The sequence below is a fragment of the Arachis hypogaea genome, chromosome 4, assembly GCF_003086295.3.
Source record: "Arachis hypogaea cultivar Tifrunner chromosome 4, arahy.Tifrunner.gnm2.J5K5, whole genome shotgun sequence".
Lineage (NCBI taxonomy): Eukaryota > Viridiplantae > Streptophyta > Magnoliopsida > Fabales > Fabaceae > Arachis > Arachis hypogaea.
Genome location: NC_092039.1, coordinates 79,480,360 through 79,500,242, shown reverse-complemented (window position 1 = coordinate 79,500,242; position 19,883 = coordinate 79,480,360).

The window sequence follows — 19,883 nt, the reverse complement described above, 5'->3', positions numbered from 1 at the left end:
AAGGTATTACTTGGACGACCCAGTACACTTGCTGGTTAGTTGTGCGGAGTTGTGACAAAGTCTTTGGAGCCATTGTTGATGATCACAATTTCGTCCACCAAGTTTTTGGCGCCGTTGCCGGGGATTGTTCGAGTTTGGACAACTAACGGTTCATCTTGTTGCTCAGATTAGGTAATTTTCTTTTCAAAAAAAGTTTTCAAAAATTTTTCAAAATTTTTCTTTGTTTTCGTTTGTCCCAAAAATTATTTTCGAAAAAAATAAAATAAAATAAAATACACAAAAAAAATCATAAAATCATAAAAATAAAAAATATTTTGTGTTTCTTGTTTGAGTTTTGAGTCAATTTTTAAGTTTGGTGTCAATTGCATGCTTTAAAAATCTCTTGCATTTTTTGAAAATTCATGCATTCATAGTGTTCTTCATGATCTTCAAGTTGTTCTTGGTAAGTCTTCTTGTTTGATCTTGATATTTTCTTGTTTTGTATCTTTTGTTGTTTTTCATATGCATTTTTTGTTTGTTAGAGTCCAAGCATCAAAGAATTCTAAGTTTGGTGTTTTGCATGTTTTCTTTGCATCAAAACTTTTTCAAAAATATGTTCTTGATGTTCATCATAATCTTCAAAGTGTTCTTGGTGTTCATCTTGACATTCATAGTGTTCTTGCATGCATCTTGTGTTTTGATCCAAAATTTTTATGTTTTGGGTCATATTTGTGTTTTTCTCTCTCATCATTAAAAATTAAAAAAAAATCTTTTCCTTAATTTTCTCATAATTTTCAAAAATTTGAGTTGACTTAGTCAAAAATTTTTAAAATTAGTTGTTTCTTACAAGTCAAGTCAAATTTTCAATTTTAAAAATCTTATCTTTTCAAAACTTTTTCAAAAATCAAATCTTTTTCATTTTCCTTATTAATTTTTCGAAATTTTCTTTTTAAAAATGTTTTTCAAAAATGTTTTTCTTAATTTTATCTTTATTTTCGAAAATTATGCTAACAATTAATGCGATTGGTTCAAAAATTTGAAGTTGTTAATTTCTTGTTAAGAAAGGTTCAATCTTTAAATTCTAGAATCTTATCTTTTAGTTTCTTGTTAGTTAAGTAATTAATTTTAAAAATTAAATCTATCTTATCCTATCTTTTATATCATATCTTTTTCAAAATTTTATCTTTTTCAAAAATTTGATTTTAAAATATCTTATCTAACTTCTTATCTTCTTATCTTTTCAAACTTTATTTTAATATCTCTTCCAACTAATTATTTGACTTTTTGTTTGTTTCTTATCTTTTTCAAATACACCTAACTACTCTCCCCTCTCTAATTTTCGAAAATACCTCCCTCTTTTTCAAAAAAATTCTTTTTAATTAACTAATTGTTTTAAATTTTAATTTTAATTCTATCTCATCTTTAATTTTCGAAAATCATTAACTCCTTTTCAAAATTAATTTTTGAATTCTCTCTCTCATCTTCTTCTATTTATTTATTCATTTACTAACATGTCTCTTCACCTCTCTTCATCTCCAATCACTGCCTTTATCTTTACCCTTGTGTTTGGATTCTCCTTTCTTTATTCTTTTCTTCTTCTACTAATAATTAGGATCCTCTTTACTGTGACATAGAGGAGTCTTCTTCTTTTCTTGTTCTCTTCTATTTCATATGAGCAGGAACAAGGAAAAAAGCACTCTTGTTGAAGCTGATCCTGAACCTGAAAGGACTCTGAAGAGAAAACTAAGAGAAGCTAAATTACAACAATCCAGAGGCAACCTTTCTGAAATTTTTGAACAAGAGAAGGAGATGACAGCCGAACCCAACAACAATAATGCAAGGAGGATGCTTGGTGATTTTACTAATCCCACGTCCAAGTTTGATGGAAGAAGCATCACAATTCCTGCCATTGGAGCAAACAAATTTGAGCTGAAACCTCAATTAGTTGCTCTAATGCAACAGAACTGCAAGTTTCATGGACTTCCATCTGAAGATTCTTACCAGTTTTTAACTGAGTTCTTGCAGATTTGTGAGACTGTTAAGACGAATGGAGTAGATCCTGAAGTCTACAGGCTCATGCTTTTCCCTTTTGCTGTAAGAGACAGAGCTAGAACATGGTTGGACTCACAACCTAAAGATAGCCTGGACTCCTGGGATAAGCTGGTCACGATCTTCTTGGATAAATCCTTTCCTCCTCAAAAGCTGAGCAAGCTTAGAGTGGATGTTCAGACCTTCAAGGAAAAAGATGGTGAATCCCTCTATGAAGCTTGGGAAAGATACAAGCAGATGACCAAAAAGTGCCCTTCTGACATATTCTCAGAGTGGACCATATTAGATATATTCTATTATGGTCTATCTGAGTTTTCCAAGATGTCATTGGACCACTCTGCAGGTGGATCCATTCACCTAAAGAAAATGCCTGCAGAGGCTCAGGAACTTATTGACATGGTTGCAAATAACCAGTTCATGTATACTTCTGAGAGAAATTCCGTGAATACTGGGACGCCTCAGAGGAAGGGAGTTCTTGAAATTGATGCTCTGAATGCCATATTGGCTCAGAACAAAGTGTTGACTCAGCAAGTCAACATGATTTCTCAAAGTCTGAATGGATGGCAAAACGCATCCAACAGTACTAAAGAGGCATCTTCTGAAGAAGAAGCTTATGATCCTAAAAACCCTGCAATGGCAGAGCTAAATTACATGGGTGAACCTTATGGAAACACCTATAATTCATCATGGAGAAATCATCCAAATTTCTCATGGAAGGATCAACAAAAGCCTCAACAAGGCTTTAATAATGGTGGAAGAAATAGGCTCAGCAATATCAAGCCTTATCCATCATCTTCTCAGCAACAGACAGAGAATTATGAACAGAATACCTCTAACTTAGCAAATTTAGTCTCTGATCTATCTAAGGCCACTTTAAGTTTCATGAATGAAACAAGGTCCTCCATCAAAAATCTGGAGGGACAAGTGGGCCAGTGATGAGCGGATAATTTATACGCTTTTTGGCATTGTTTTTAGGTAGTTTTTAGTATGATCTAGTTATTTTTAGGGATGTTTTCATTAGTTTTTATGCTAAATTCACAATTCTGGACTTTACTATGAGTTTGTGTATTTTTCTGTGATTTCGAGTATTTTCTGGCTGAAATTGAGGGACTTGAGCAAAACTCTGATAGGAGGCTGACAAAGGACTGCTGATGCTGTTGGAATCTGACCTCCCTGCACTCGAAATAGATTTTCTGGAGCTAAAAAACTTCAAATGGTGCGCTCTTAATGGCGTTGGAACGTAGACATCCGGAGCTTTCCAAAAATATATAATGGTTCATACTTTATTCGTAATTAGACGACGTAAACTGGCGCTCAACGCCAGTTTCATGCTGCATTCTGGAGTCAAACGCCAGAAACACGTCACGAACCAGAGTTGAACGCCCAAAACACGTTACAACTTGGCGTTCAACTCCAAGAGAAGTATCAAAATGTGGATAGATCAAGCTCAGCGCAAGCACACACCAAGTGGGCCCTGGAAGTGGATTTATGCATAATTACTTACTTTTGTAAACCCTAAGTAGCTAGTCTAGTATAAATAGGACTTTTTACTATTATATTTTCATCCTGGATCATATTTGGTCCTGTGATCACATTTTGGGGGCTGGCCTCTCGGCCATGCCTGAACCTTCATCACTTATGTATTTTCAACAGTGGACTTTCTACAAAACATAGATTAAGGGTGTGGAGCTCTGCTGTACCTCAAGTTTCAATGCAAGTACTACAATTTTCTATTCAATTTGACTTATTCTTATTCTAAGATATTCGTTGCACTTCAACTTTATGAATGTGATGATCCGTGACACTCATCATCATTCTCACCTATGAACGCGCGTGACTGACAACCACTTCCGTTCTACCTTATACCGGGCGCATATCTCTTGGATTCCTTAATCAGAATCGTCGTGGTATAAGCTAGAATTGATGGCGGCATTCATGGAAATCCGGAAAGTCTAACCTTGTCTGTGGTATTCCGAGTAGGATTCCGGGATTGAATGACTGTGACGAGCTTCAAACTCGTGATTGCTGGGCGTGATGACAAACGCAAAAGAATCAAGGGATTTTATTCCAACATGATCGAGAATCGACAGATGATTAGCCGTGCTGTGACATAGCATTTGGACCATTTTCACTGAGAGGATGGGATGTAGCCATTGACAATGGTGATGCCCTACATACAGCTTGCCATAGAAAGGAGTGATAAAAAAACTAGAAGGAAGAAGTAGGAAAGCAGAGATTCAGAAGGAACACAGTACCTCCATACACCTATCTGAAATTCCCACAATTGGATTACATGAGTAACTTTATCTTTATTTCCTGTTAATTTATTATTCTTATTCGAAAAACCAATAACCTCTTAATTTAGTTAAATTCGCCTGACTGGAATTTACAAGATGACCATAGCTTGCTTCAAACCAACAATCACTGTGGGATCGACCCTTACTCACGTAAGGTATTACTTGGACAACCCAGTACACTTGCTGGTTAGTGGTGCGGAGTTGTGACAAAGTGTGATTCATGTTTAAGAGCACCAAGTCTTTGGAGCCATTGTTGATGATCACAATTTCGTCCACCAAGTTTTTGGCGCCGTTGCCGGGGATTGTTCGAGTATGAACAACTGACGGTTCATCTTGTTGCTCAGATCAGGTAATTTTCTTTTTGTTTTAATTTCAAAAATTTTTCAAAAAAAAAATCCTTCAAAAATTTCTTCTCTTTTTTGTTTTTCTAAAGAATATTTTCAAAAAAAAAAAAATAAAAGAAAATACAAAAAAATCATAAAATCATAAAAAACCAAAAATATTTTGTGTTTCTTGTTTGAGTTTTTAGTCAATTTTTAAGATTGGTGTCAATTGCATGTTTTAAAAATTTTATGCATTTTTCAAAAATTCATGCATTCATGGTGTTCTTCATGATCTTCAAGTTGTTCTTGGTAAGTCTTCTTGTTTGATCTTGATGTTTTCTTGTTTTGTGTCTTTTATTGTTTTTCATATGTATTTTTGCATTCATAGTATCCATGCATTAAAGAATTCTAAGTTTGGTGTCTTGCATGTTTTCTTTGCATAAAAAATTTTTCAAAAATATGTTCTTGATGTTCATCATGATCTTCAAAGTGTTCTTGGTATTCATCTTGACATTCATAGTGTTCTTGCATGCATCATGAGTTTTGATTCACAATTTTCATGTTGTGAGTCATTTTTGTTGTTTTTCTCTCTCATCATTAAAAATTAAAAAATAAAAAATATCTTTTCCTTATTTCTCTCCTAATTTTCGAAAATTTGAGTTGACTTAGTCAAAAATTTTTAAAATTAGTTGTTTCTCATAAGTCAAGTCAAATTTTCAATTTTAAAAATCCTATCTTTTCAAATTTTTTTTTCAAAAATAAAATATTTTTCATTTTTATCTTATTAATTTCGAAAATTTTAAAATTATTTTCAAAATCTTTTTCTTAATTTTATTTCAAATTTTTGAAATTACACTAACAATTAATGTGATTGATTCAAAAATTTGAAGTTTGTTACTTTCTTGTTAAGAAAGGTTCAATCTTTAAATTCTAGAATCATATCTTTTAGTTTCTTGTTAGTTAAGTAATTAATTTTAATTTTAAAAATTTAATCTTTTTCAAAATATCTTTTTCTTAAAAATCATATCTTTTTTTATATCTTTTTATCATATCTTTTATATCATATCTTTTTCAAAATTTTATCTTTTTCAAAAATTTGATTTTAAAATATCTTTTCTAACTTCTTATCTTCTTATTTTTTCAAATTTGATTTTAATATCTTTTTCAACTAACTAATTAACTTCTTGTTTGTTTCTCATCTTTTTCAAAACCACCTAACTACTTTTCCCTCTCTACTTTTCAAAAATATCTCATCCCTTTTTCAAAATTCTTTTTAATTAACTAATTGTTTCAAATTTTAATTTTAATTCTATCTCAGCTTTAATTTTCGAAAATCACTAACTACTTTTTCAAAATTTATTTTCGAAATTCTTTCCCTCTCCTCTTCTTCTATTTATTTAATTATTTACTAACAATTCCCTTCACCTCTCTTCATCTCGAATCACTACCCCTATCCTCACCTTTCTGTTTGGATTCTCCTTTCTTTATTCCCTTTCTTCTTCTACTAACAATAAGGATCCTCTTTATTGTGACATAGAGGATTCTTCTTCCTTTTCTTTTTCTCTTCTCTTTCATATGAGCAGGAACAAGGAAAAAGGCACTCTTGTTGAAGCTGATCTTGAACCTGAAAGGACTCTGAAGAGGAAACTATGAGAAGCTAAATTACAACAATTCAGAGGCAACCTTGCTGAAATTTTCGAACAAGAAAAGGAGATGGCAGCCGAAGCTAACAACAATAATCAAGAAGGATGCTTGGTGATTATACCACATCTACGTCCAAGTTTGATGGAAGAAACATCTCAATTCCTGCCATTGGAGCAAACAATTTTGAGCTGAAACCTCAATTAGTTGCTCTAATGCAATAGAACTACAAGTTTCATGGACTTCCATCAGAAGATCCCTATCAGTTCTTGACTGAGTTCTTGTAGATCTGTGAGACTGTTAAGACTAATGGAGTAGATCCTGAAGTCTACAGGCTCATGCTTTTCCCTTTTGTTGTAAGAGACAGAGCTAGAGCATGGTTGGAGTCTCAACCTAAAGATAGCCTGGACTCCTGGGATAAGCTGGTCACGGCGTTCTTGGCTAAGTTCTTTCCTCCTCAAAAGCTGAGCAAGCTTAGAGTGGATGTTCAGACCTTCAAACAAAAAGATGGTGAATCCCTCTATGAAGCTTGGGAAAGATACAAGCAGATGACCAAAAGATGTTCTTCTGACATGTTTTTAGAATGGACCATGATAGATATATTCTATTATGGTCTATCTGAGTTCTCTAAGATGTCACTGGACCATTCTGCAAGTGGATCCATTCACCTAAAGAAAACGCCTGCAGAAGCTCAAGAACTTATTGACATGGTTGCAAATAACCAGTTCATGTACACTTCTGAGAGGAATTCCGTGAATAATGGGACGCCTCAAAGGAAGGGAGTTCTTAAAATTGATGCTCTGAATACCATATTAGCTCAGAACAAAATGTTGACTCAACAAGTCAACATGATTTATCCAAGTCTGAATGGATGGCAAAATGCATCCAACAGTACTAAAGAGGCATCTTCTGAAGAAGAAGCTTATGATCCTGAAAACCCTGCAATAGCAGATGTAAATTACATGGGTGAATCCTATGGAAATACCTATAACTCATCATGGAGAAATCACCCAAATTTCTCATGGAAGGATCAACAAAGGCCTCAACTAGGCTTTAATAATGGTGGAAGAAATAGGTTTAGCAATAGCAAGCCTTTTCCATCATCTTCTCAGCAACAGACAGAGAATTCTGAACAGAGCACCTCTAACTTATCAAACATAGTCTCTGACCTGTCTAAATCCACTTTAAGTTTCATGAGTGAAACAAGGTCCTCCATTAGAAATTTGGAGGCACAAGTGGTCCAGATGAGTAAGAAAGTCACTGAAACTCCTCCTAGTACTCTCCCAAGCAATACATAAGAGAATCCAAAGAGAGAGTGCAAGGCCATTGATATAGTCAATATGGCCGAATGCAAGAAGGAAGGGGAGGACGTGAATCCCAATGAGGAAGACCTCATGGGATGTCTCTCAACCAAGAAGGAGTTCCCTATTGAGGACCCAAAGGAATCTGAGGCTCATATAGAGACCATAGAGATTCCATTAAACCTCCTTCTGCCATTCATGAGCTCTAAAGACTATTCTTCCTCTGAAGAGGATGAAGATGTAACTGGAGAGCAAGTTGGTCAATATCTAGGAGCCATCATGAAGCTAAATGCCAAGTTATTTGGTAGTGAGAGGAAGCATGAACAGCTTCTCTCAATGCAGAGTCAAACAGAGCCCCCACAGTCAAACTCTAAGTTTGGTGTTGGGAGGTCCCAACAATGCTCTGAACATCTGTGAAGCTCCATGAGAGCTCACTGTCAAGCTATTGACATTAAAGAAGCGCTTATTGGGAGGCAATCCAATTTTTATTTATCTAATTTTATTTTTCTTTTTATTGTTCTTTTATGTTTTACTAGGTTCATGACCATGTGGAGTCACAAAAAAATATTAAAATTAAAAACAGAATAAAAAACAGCAGAAGAAAAATCACACCCTGGAGGAAGGACTTACTGGCATTCAAACGCCAGTAAGAAGCATCTGGCTGGCGTTCAACGCCAAAATAGAGCATGGATCTGGCGCTGAATGCCAAAAACATGCAGCAATCTGGCGTTTAAACGCCAGGATTGCACACTAAGGAAAGCTGGCATTCAACGCCAGAAACATGCTGCAGATGGGCGTTGAACGCCCAGAACAAGCTTAGAGCTGGCGTTTAACGCCAAAAACAAGCACCAATCTGGCGTTAAACACCAGGATTGCATGCAGAGGGTATTTTACATGCCTCATTGGTGCAGGGATGTAAATCCTTGACACCTTAGGATCTGTGAACCCCACAGGATCCCCACTACCTCAATTCACCTTTTCTCTTCTTCACCAATTACCTCCATCCATCTCTTCCCCACCTAATCCCACCCATATGGCCGAAACATACACATCTCTCCCGCTCCTCCATATCTTTTTCTCCTTCCATTCTTTCTTCTTTGCTCGAGGGCGAGCAACATTCTAAGTTTGGTGTGGTAAAAGCATAGCTTTTTTGTTTTTCCATAACCATTGATGGCACCTAAGGCCAGAGAAACCTCAAAAAAAAAAAAAGAGAAAAGGGAAGACAAAAAAATTTTCCACCTCCGAGTCATGGGAGATGGAGAGATTCATCTCAAGGGTCCATAGCTCAGTAGAAGAGCATTTGACCGCACATCAAGAAAGCATGAGGAATTCCCTCATCAAGAAATCCCTGAGATACCTCATGGGATACATTTTTTTCCACACAACTATTGGGAGCAACTAAGAATAAGAGCACCAAAATCACTATGGATCAAGCAACAGAGGCAAGGAAGAGACATAAAGGAGCTCAAAAAATACCATTAGTCCTTCAAAAAGGCGCCACCCTTACTAAGGTGGACTCATTCCTTAACTTCCCTATTCTTATCTCTATTTTTCAATTTTTATGCCATATGTGTGTTTATATTTTGTGTCTCTACCTCATGATCATTAGTATTGAGTAACTATGTCTTAAGGCTATAAATAATTCCATAAATCATTCACCTCTCTTAAATGAAAAATGTTTTTAATACAAAAGAACAAGAAGTACATGAATTTAGATATTATCCTTGAATTTAGTTTAATTATATTGATGTGGTGACAATACTTTTTGTTTTATGAATGAATACTTGAACAATGCATATTTTTGATCTTGTTGTTTATGAATGTTAAAATTGTTGGCACTTGAAAGAATGAAGAACAAAGAGAAATGTTATTGATAATCTGAAAAATCATGAAACTGATTCTTGAAGCAAGAAAAAGCAGTGAAAAAGCAAAAGCTTGTGAAAAAAAGTTTATAATTTTGGAAAAAAAATAATAAATAGAAAGAAAAAGAAAAAGCAAGCAGAAAAAGCCAATAGTCCTTAAATCCAAAAGGCAAGGGTAAAAAGGATCCAAGGCTTTGAGCATCAATGGATAAGAGGGCCCAAGAAAATAAAATCCAGGCCTAAGCGGCTAAATTAAGCTGTCCCTAACCATGTGCTTGTGGCATGCAGGTCCAAGTGAAAAGCTTGAGACTGAGTGGTTAAAGTCGTGATCCAAAGCAAAAAGAGTGTGCTTAAGAGCTCTGGACACCTCTAACTGGGGACTCTAGCAAAGCTGAGTCACAATCTGAAAAGGTTCACCCAGTCATGTGGCTGTGGCATTTATGTATCCGGTGGTAATACTGGAAAAAAAAGTGCTTAGGGCCACGGCCAAGACTCATAAAAGTAGCTGTGTTCAAGAATCAACATACTTAACTAGGAGAACCAATAACACTATCCGAAATTCTAAATTCCTAGAGAAGCCAATCATTCTAAACTTCAAAGGAAAAAGTGAGATGCCAAAACTGTTCAGAAGCAAAAAAAGCTACAAGTCCCGCTCATCTAATTAGAACTAATATTCATTGATATTTTGGGATTTATAGTATATTCTCTTCTTTTTATCCTAATTGATTTTAAGTTGCTTGGGGACAAGCAACAATTTAAGTTTGGTGTTGTGATGAGCGGATAATTTATACGCTTTTTGGCATTATTTTTAGGTAGTTTTTAGTATGATCTAGTTATTTTTAGGGATGTTTTCATTAGTTTTTATGCTAAATTCACATTTCTGGACTTTACTATGAGTTTGTGTATTTTTCTGTGATTTTGGGTATTTTCTGGCTGAAATTGAGGGACTTGAGCAAAACTCTGATAGGAGGCTGACAAAGGACTGCTGATGCTGTTGGAATCTGACCTCCCTACACTCGAAATGGATTTTCTAGAGCTACAAAACTCCGAATGGCACGCTCTTAATGGCATTGGAACGTAGACATCTGGAGCTTTCCAGTAATATATAATAGTCAAATGCCAGTTTCATGCTGCATTCTGGAGTCAAACGCCAGAAACACATCACGAACCAGAGTTGAACGCCCAAAACACGTTACAACTTGGCGTTCAACTCCAAGAGAAGTATCAGATTGTGGATAGATCGAGCTCAGCCCAAGCAAACACCAAGTGGGCCCCGGAAGTGGATTTATGCATCAATTCTACACACCATAGATTAAGGGTGTGGAGCTCTGCTGTACCTCAAGTTTCAATGCAAGTACTATTCAATTTGACTTATTCCTATTCTAAGATATTCGTTGCACTTCAACTTGATGAATGTGATGATCCGTGATACTCATCATCATTCTCACCTATGAACGCGCGTGTCTGAGAACCACTTCCGTTCTACCTTAGACCGGGCACATATCTCTTGGATTCCTTATTCAGAATCTTCACGGTATAAGCTAGAATTGATGGCGGCATTCATGGGAATCCGGAAAGTCTAACCTTGTCTGTGGTATTTCGAGTAGGATTTCGGGATTGAATGACTGTGACGAGCTTCAAACTCGCGATTGCTGGGTGTGATGACAAACGCAAAAGAATCAAGGGATTCTATTCCAACATGATCGAGAACCGACAGATGATTAGCCATGCTATGACAGAGCATTTGGACCATTTTCACTGAGAGGATGGGATGTAGCCCTTGACAATGGTGATGCCCTACATATAGCTTGCCATAGAAAGGAGTGATAAAAAAACTGGAAGGAAGCAGTAGGAAAGCAGAGATTTAGAAGGAACACAGCACCTCCATACACCTATCTGAAATTCCCACCATTGGATTACATGAGTAACTTTATCTTTATTTCCTATTAATTTATTATTCTTATTCGAAAAACCAATAACCTCTTAATTTAGTTAAATATGCCTGACTGGATTTACAAGATGACCATAGCTTGCTTCATACCAACAATCTCTGTGGGATCGACCCTTACTCATGTAAGGTATTACTTGGATGACCCAGGACACTTGCTGGTTAGTGGTGCGGAGTTGTGACAAAGTGTGATTCATGTTTAAGAGCACCAAGTCTTTGGAGCCATTGTTGATGATCACAATTTCGTCCACCAGCCAACTGAGTAAGAAAATTATTTAAACTCCTCCTAGTACTCTCCCAAGCAATACTGAAGAAAATAAAAAAAGAGAGTGCAAGGCCATTGATATAATCAATATGGCCAAATATAGAGAGGAAGGAGAGGACGTGAATCCCAATGACGAAGACCTCATGGGACGTCTCTCAAGCAAGAAGGAGTTCCCTATTGAGGATCCAAAGGAATCTGAGGCTTATATAGAGACCATAGAGATTCCATTAAATCTCCTTCTGCCATTCATGAGCTCTGAAGATTATTCTTCCTCTGAAGATTATTCTTCCTCTGAAGAGGATGAAGATGTAACTGGAGAGAAAGTTGCTCAATATCTAGGAGCCATCATGAAGCTGAATGCCAAGTTATTTGGTAATGAGACTTGGGAAGGTGAACCTCCCTTGCTCATTAGTGAACTTGATACATGGGTTCAGCAAACTTTACCTCAAAAGAAACAAGATCCTGGGAAATTCTTAATACCCTGTACCATAGGCACCATGACCTTTGAAAAAGCTCTGTGTGACCTAGGGTTAGGCATAAATCTTATGCCACTCTCTGAAATGGAGAAGCTGGGGATCATTGAGGTACATCCTGCCTTATTCTCATTACAATTGGCAGACAAGTCAGTAAGACAAGCTTATGGATTAGTAAAGGACGTGTTGGTAAAGGTTAAAGGCCTTTATATTCCTGCTGATTTCATAATCTTAGACACTAGGAAGGAGGAGGATGAATGCATCATCCTTGGAAGACCTTTCCTAGCCACAGGAGAAGCTGTGATAGATGTTAACAGAGGAGAATTAGTCCTTCAATTAAATGGGGACTACCTTGTGTTTAAGGCACACGGCTATCCTTCTGTAACAAGGGAGAGTAAGCATGCAGAGCTTCTCTCAGTACAGAGTCAAATAGAGCCCCCACAATCAAAATCTAAGTTTGGTGTTGGGAGGCCACAACCAAACTCTAAGTTTGGTGTTGGGACTATACAACATTGACCTGATCACCTGTGAGGCTCCATGAGAGCCCACTGTCAAGCTATTGACATTAAAGAAGCGCTTATTGGGAGGCAACCCAATTTTTATTTATCTAATTTTATTTTTTATTTTATTGTTCTTTTAAGTTTTATTAGGTTCGTGATCATGTGGAGTTACGAAAAAAATATTAAAATTAAAAATAGAATCAAAAACACCAGAAGAAAAATCACACCCTGGAGGAAGGACTTGCTGGTGTTTAAACGCCAGTAAGGAGCATCTGGCTGGCGTTCAATGCCAGAACAGAGCATGGATCTGGCGCTGAACGCCAGAAACAAGCAACATCCCGGCGTTCAAACACTAGGAATGCACCCTGAGGAGAGCTGGCGCTGAACGCCAGAAACAAGTATGGAACTGGCGTTCAACGCCAGAAACATGCTGCACATGGGCGTTGAACGCCCAGAACATGCATCACTTCGGCGTTTAAACGCCAAAATTGCATGGAAAGGCATTTTACATGCCTAATTGGTGCAGGGATGTAAATCCTTGACACCTCAGGATCTGTGGACCCCATAAGATCATCTCAGGATCTGTGGACCCCACAGGACCCCCATCTACCATATTCTGGATCCCCACCTACCATATTCTCCCCTCTTCTCAACATTCATTCTCTCTTTCCAATAAACACTCTTCCCCAAAACCCTTCACCAATCACCTTAATCTCTCTTCCCAATCACCCCCTTCACCACTCACACCCATCCACTATTTCCCATAAACCCCACCTACCTTCAAAATTCAAATTTCTTTCCCACCCAAACCCATCCTAAATGGCCGAACCTACTCCCTCAACCCTCACTATATAAACCCTTCCATTCTTCTTCATTTTCACACAACACAAACCTCTCTTCTCCTTCTTGGTCGAATACACCTCTCCCCATCTCCTCCATATTTTCTTCTTCTTCTTCTTACTCTTCTTTCATCTCTTGCTCGAGGGCGAGCAATATTCTAAGTTTGGTGTGGTAAAAGCATAGCTTTTTTGTTTTTCCATAACCATTGATGGCACCTAAAGCCGGAGAATTCTCTAGAAAAGGGAAAGGGAAGACAAAAGCTTCCACCTCTGAGTCATGGGAGATGGAAAGATTCATCTCCAAAGCCCATCAAGACCACTTCTATGATGTTGTGGCCAAGAAGAAGGTGATCCCCGAGGTCCCTTTCAAGATCAAGAAAAATGAGTATCCGGAGATCCGACATGAGGTCCAAAGAAGATGTTGGGAAGTTCTAACCAACCCCATCCAACAAGTCGGAATCTTAATGGTTCAAGAGTTCTATGCCAATGCATGGAACACTAGGAACCATGATCAAAGTAAGAACCCGAACCCAAAGAATTATCTTACAATGGTTCGGGGGAAATACTTAGATTTTAGTCCGGAAAATGTGAGATTAGCGTTCAACTTGCCCATGATGCAAGGAGATGCACGCCCCTACACTAGAAGGGTCAACTTTAATGAAGGTTGGACCAAGTCCTTATGGACATATGTGTGGAAGGAGCTCAATGGAAAAGAGATTCCAAAGGCAAGCCGATTCAACTAAGAAGACTGGACCTCAAGCCTGTGGCTAGAGGATGGTTGGAGTTCATCCAACGCTCCCTCATCCCCACTAGCAACCGATCTGAAGTTATTGTGGATTGGGCCATCATGATTCATAGCATCATGAATGGAGAGGAAGTAGAAGTTCATGAAGTCATCTCCCATGAATTCTACAAAATAGCCGATAAGCCCTCTACTTTGGCAAGGCTAGCTTTTCCTCATCTTATTTGCCATCTATGTTACTCAGCTGGAGTTATCATAGAAGGAGACATCCTCATTGAGGAGGACAAGCCCATCACTAAGAAAAGGATGGAGCAAACAAGAGAGCCCACTCATGGAACCCAAGAGACGCATGTGGAAGCTCATCACCAAGAAATCCCGGAGATGCCTCAAGGGAAGCACTTTTCTCCCAACAACTATTGGGAACAACTCAACACTTCCTTAGAAGATTTGAATTACAATGTGGATCAATTAAGGGTGGAACATCAAGAGAACTCCATCATTCTCCATGAAATTAGAGAATATCAAAGAGCAATGAGGGAGGAGCAACAAAGGCAAGGAAGGGACATAGAAGAGCTTAAGGACATCATTGGTCCTTCAAGAAGAAGACGCCACTAAGGTGGATTCATTCCTTGTTCTTATTTTTCTGTTTTTCAATTTTATCTATGTTTTGTATCTCTACTTCATGATCATTAGTATGTAGTAACTATGTCTTAAAGCTATGAATAAATTCCATAAATCCTTCACCTCTCTTAAATGAAAAATGTTTTTAATTCAAAAGAACAAGAAGTACATAAATTTCAAAAATTGTCCTTGAATTTAGTTTAATTATATTGATGTGGTGACAATACTTTTTGTTTTCTAAATGAATGCTTAAACAGTGCATATTTTTGATCTTGTTGTTTATGAATGTTAAAATTGTTGGCTCTTGAAAGAATGATGAAAAAGAGAAATGTTATTGATGATCTTAAAAATCATAAATTTGATTCTTGAAGCAAGAAAAAGCAGTGAATAGCAAAAGCTTGCGAAAAAAAGCAAGCAAAAAAAGCCAATAGCCCTTAAAACCAAAAGGCAAGGGTAAAAAGGATCCAAGGCTTTGAGCATCAATGGATAGGAGGGCCCAAGGAAATAAAATCCAGGCCTAAGTGGCTAAATCAAGCTGTCCCTAACCATGTGCTTGTGGCATGCAGGTCCAAGTGAAAAGCTTGAGACTGAGTGGTTAAAGTCGTGATCCAAAGCAAAAAGAGTGTGCTTAAGAGCTCTGGACACCTCTAACTTGGGACTCTAGCAAAGCTGAGTCACAATCTGAAAAGGTTCACCCAGTCATGTGTCTGTGGCATTTATGTATCTGGTGGTAATACTGGAAAACAAAGTGCTTAGGGCAACGGCCAAGACTCATAAAAGTAGCTGTGTTCAAGAATCAACAAACTTAACTAGGAGAATCAATAACACTATCTGAAATTCTAAGTTCCTATAGAAGCCAATCATTCTAAACTTCAAAGGAAAAAGTGAGATGCCAAAACTGTTCAGAAGCAAAAAAAAGCTACAAGTCCCGCTCATCTAATTAGAATTAATATTCATTGATATTTTGGGATTTATAGTATATTCTCTTCTTTTTATCCTAATTGATCTTCAGTTGCTTGGGGACAAGCAACAATTTAAGTTTGGTGTTGTGATGAGCGGATAATTTATACGCTTTTTGGCATTATTTTTAGGTAGTTCTTAGTATGATCTAGTTACTTTTAGGGATGTTTTCATTAGTTTTTATGCTAAATTCACATTTCTGGACTTTACTATGAGTTTGTGTGTTTTTCTGTGATTTCAGGTATTTTCTGACTGAAATTAAGGGACCTGAGCAAAACTCTGATAGGAGGCTGACAAAGGACTGCTGATGCTGTTGGAATTTGACCTCCCTGTACTCAAAATGAATTTTCTGGAGCTACAGAACTCCAAATAGCGCTTTCTTAACGGCGTTATAAAGTAGACATTCAGAGCTTTCTATCAATATATAATAGTTCATACTTTATTCGTAATTAGTTAATATAAACTGGCGCTCAACGCCAGTTCCATGCTGCATTCTGGAGTCAAACGCCAGAAACACGTCACGAACCAGAGTTGAACGCCCAAAACACGTTACAACTTGGCGTTCAACTCCAAGAGAAGCTTCAGCTCGTGGATAGATCAAGCTCAGCCCAAGCACACACCAAGTGGGCCCCGGAAGTGAATTTATGCATCAATTACGTACTTCTGTAAACCCTAGTAGCTAGCTTAGTATAAATAGAACTTTTTACTAGTTTATTAGATGTCTTTGGACTATCTAGTTCTTTTGACCATTCGGTCTTTCATGGGGACTGGCCATTCGGCCATGCCTCGACCTTCATCACTTATGTATTTTCAACGGTGGAGTTTTTACACACCATAGATTAAGGGTGTGGAGCTCTGCTGTACCTCAAGTTTTAATGCAATTACTACTATTTTCTATTCAATTCGACTTATTCTTATTCTAAGATATTCGTTGCACTTCAACATGATGAATTTGATGATCCGTGACACTCATCATCATTCTTACCTATGAACGCGTGACTGACAACCACTTCTGTTCTACCTTAGACCGGGCGCATATCTCTTGGATTCCTTAATCAGAATCTTCGTGGTATAAGCTAGAATTGATGGCGGCATTCTTGGGAATCTGGAAAGTCTAACCTTGTCTGTGGTATTTCGAGTAGGATTCTGGGATTGAATAACTGTGACGAGCTTCAAACTCGTGATTGTTGGGCGTGATGACAAACGCAAAAGAATCAAGGGATTCGATTCCATCATGATCGAGAACCGACAGATGATTAGCCGTGCTGTGACAGAGCATTTGGACCATTTTCACTGAGAGGATAGGATGTAGCCATTGACAACGGTGATGCCCTACATACAGCTTGCCATGGAAAGGAGTAAGAAGGATTGGATGAAAGCAGTAGGAAAGCAGAGATTCAGAAGGAACACAGCACCTCCATGCACTTATCCGAAATTTCCACCATTGAATTACATGAGTAACTCTATCTTTATTTTCTGTTTTATTTATTTATTATTCGAAAATCCAATAATCTCTTAATATAGTTGAATCCGCCTGACTGGGATTTACAAGATGACCATAGCTTGCTTCATACCAACAATATCTGTGGGATCGACCCTTACTCACGTAATGTTTTACTTGGACGACCCAGTACACTTGCTGGTTAGTTGTGCGGAGTTGTGACAAAGTGTGATTTATGTTTGAGAGCACCAAGTCTTTGGAGCCATTGTTGATGATCACAATTTCGTCCACCAGTTGTGCATCCCCAACTCGAGTTATTCATAATCATAATCATAATTCACATCCAACACCCTCACTAGTGTATATTCACGGGGGCGAGCTCATTCGAAACTTTCACAGTGTTCGGTCACACTTACGACATAGGATCAGCAGAGTATCGAGTCTCCACCTAAAGCACGTGGTGGCTAGCCACTGCTTTCACCCAGGGAAACTCATATCTCAGATAGGTGGAGTGCAATAATCATAATATCAATAACTCAACATATATGCATTTATCCTCAGCCATAAATCAACATTCATCTCAGCCATTCGCCTTAAATTCATGATTCATAGTCAGCCATGATTCATTATTATATACAGCTATTCCGGCTCATAACATATTCCACAATCAGCCATAATTCATTAATATATACAGCCATTTTAGCTCATAACATAATGGCCTTCCACCATCCGACATCATCAAACTCATAAAATCATTATTCAAGCCATAAATCACTTTTCTCAATTCACTTTACTTTGAAATAAAAAATTAATTCTTTCCAGCCTTGGCTTTAAAATTCCTATTCCTCAAATCATTTCAAGGTCATAAGCCACTTTTCCTCAAATGTAAATTCCCCTTTTTAAAATATGGTTACTGAGCACGTGGTGGCTAACCACTTCTCCTCAAACATAGATTTCTCTTTTTTTTTAAATAAAGCCACTCTCCACAACATCTTTCCAAACATTTCAGAAACCACACCAAATCAAAAGTTATTTCCGCAAGATTTGCAAAATCATTCATTCTAAAACAAGATTTGGTAACAAAAGTTACTCAGTAGAGTCTCAAGACTTTAGGGGAGAATAACACAACTCACTTCCTCAAATTCGCTTGAAGTCTTTAAAATCGTAGCTTCTCGATTTTAGTAATAAAATTAGAATCTAAGCCAAACCAAATCATGTAATCAACTACTCCGAACGCATTTCCAAAACCATCTCTTTTACTTAAACCAAAACCAAGTCCAACACCATGTTAAAATCTGGAATGTTTCCGGCGGCTCGGAGATCATTTTAGTTTTGCTAAACCAGAATTCAAAGAATACTCTAAACCTTCCCTAAAACGTCGAAATTGAAATTTGTAAATCGAAATCCAAGTTCTTTCAAAGTCACTAAAACTTCTATAACTGATACATTGAAGTCAAATTCAAACAACATAACCGTGTTTAAGTCAAATCCAGGGAAACATTGATGCCAGGGCATTTTGGCCAGTTTCACTGACCTTTTCTTTACTGTTTTTAGGGTAGTTTCATGCATTTTCTTAGGAAATAAGCAAGTATTTGGTTGAAAATGCAATCATACCATGATTCACACAAACATTGTGAATTTTGAACGATTTCATGAGAATTAATGCATGAATTATATGATAAATTGGATGATGCATGATCCCATGATTAAGAGCAAGACTTTGATGCACTTTGTTTGATTGACTTCAGGCCAAAAGAAGAAGAGAAGAGCCACGTTAGTGGCTACGTTAGTTACACTAACGTGGGCACTAACGTGGAAGGAAGGAAAGCCCCAACGTTAGTGAGAAAAGTTAGTGGCATTAACTTTGAAGAAAGGAAATGGAGCCAACGTTAGTGACACTTAACATTATCACTAATGTTGGACCAAGCTCATAAGTGGCCACGTTAGTTGCCATGTTAACTTAGTTAACGTGGCCTCTAACGTTAAGAAGAAAAGGGGATGCCAACGTTAGTGACATTCAACTTTATCACTAACGTTGGCCAAGTCACAAGAAGCCACGTTAACTCCCACGTTAACCTAGTTAACATGGAAGCTAACGTGAAGAAACAAGGTTGTCGACAACGTTAGTGACACCAAACATTGTCACTAACGTTGGAAGAAACCCACACTATCCCCAGGAAGCCACATTAACTCCCACATTAACTTAGTTAACGTGGAAGTTAACGTGAAGAAGAAAGGTGATCGCCAACGTTAGTGACACCCAACATTGTCACTAACGTTGGAAGGAGCCCACACAAGCCACAAGTGGACATGAAATTGGAGCACAAACAAGAGGCATCTTTTAAGCCCCAAAAACACCAAAGCAATAAAGCCAAGTCACCCTAGACCTCAATTTGATTCACTTCTCTTGGACCACTGATGAGCGGATAATTTGTATACTTTTTGGCATTGTTTTTAATATGTTTTTGGTATGATCTAGTTAGTTTTTAGTATATTTTTATTAGTTTTTAGTTAAAATTCACTTTTCTGGACTTTACTATGAGTTTGTGTGTTTTTCTGTGATTTCAGGTATTTTCTGGCTGAAATTGAGGGACCTGAGCAAAAATCTGATTCAGAGACTAAAAAGGACTGCAGATGCTGTT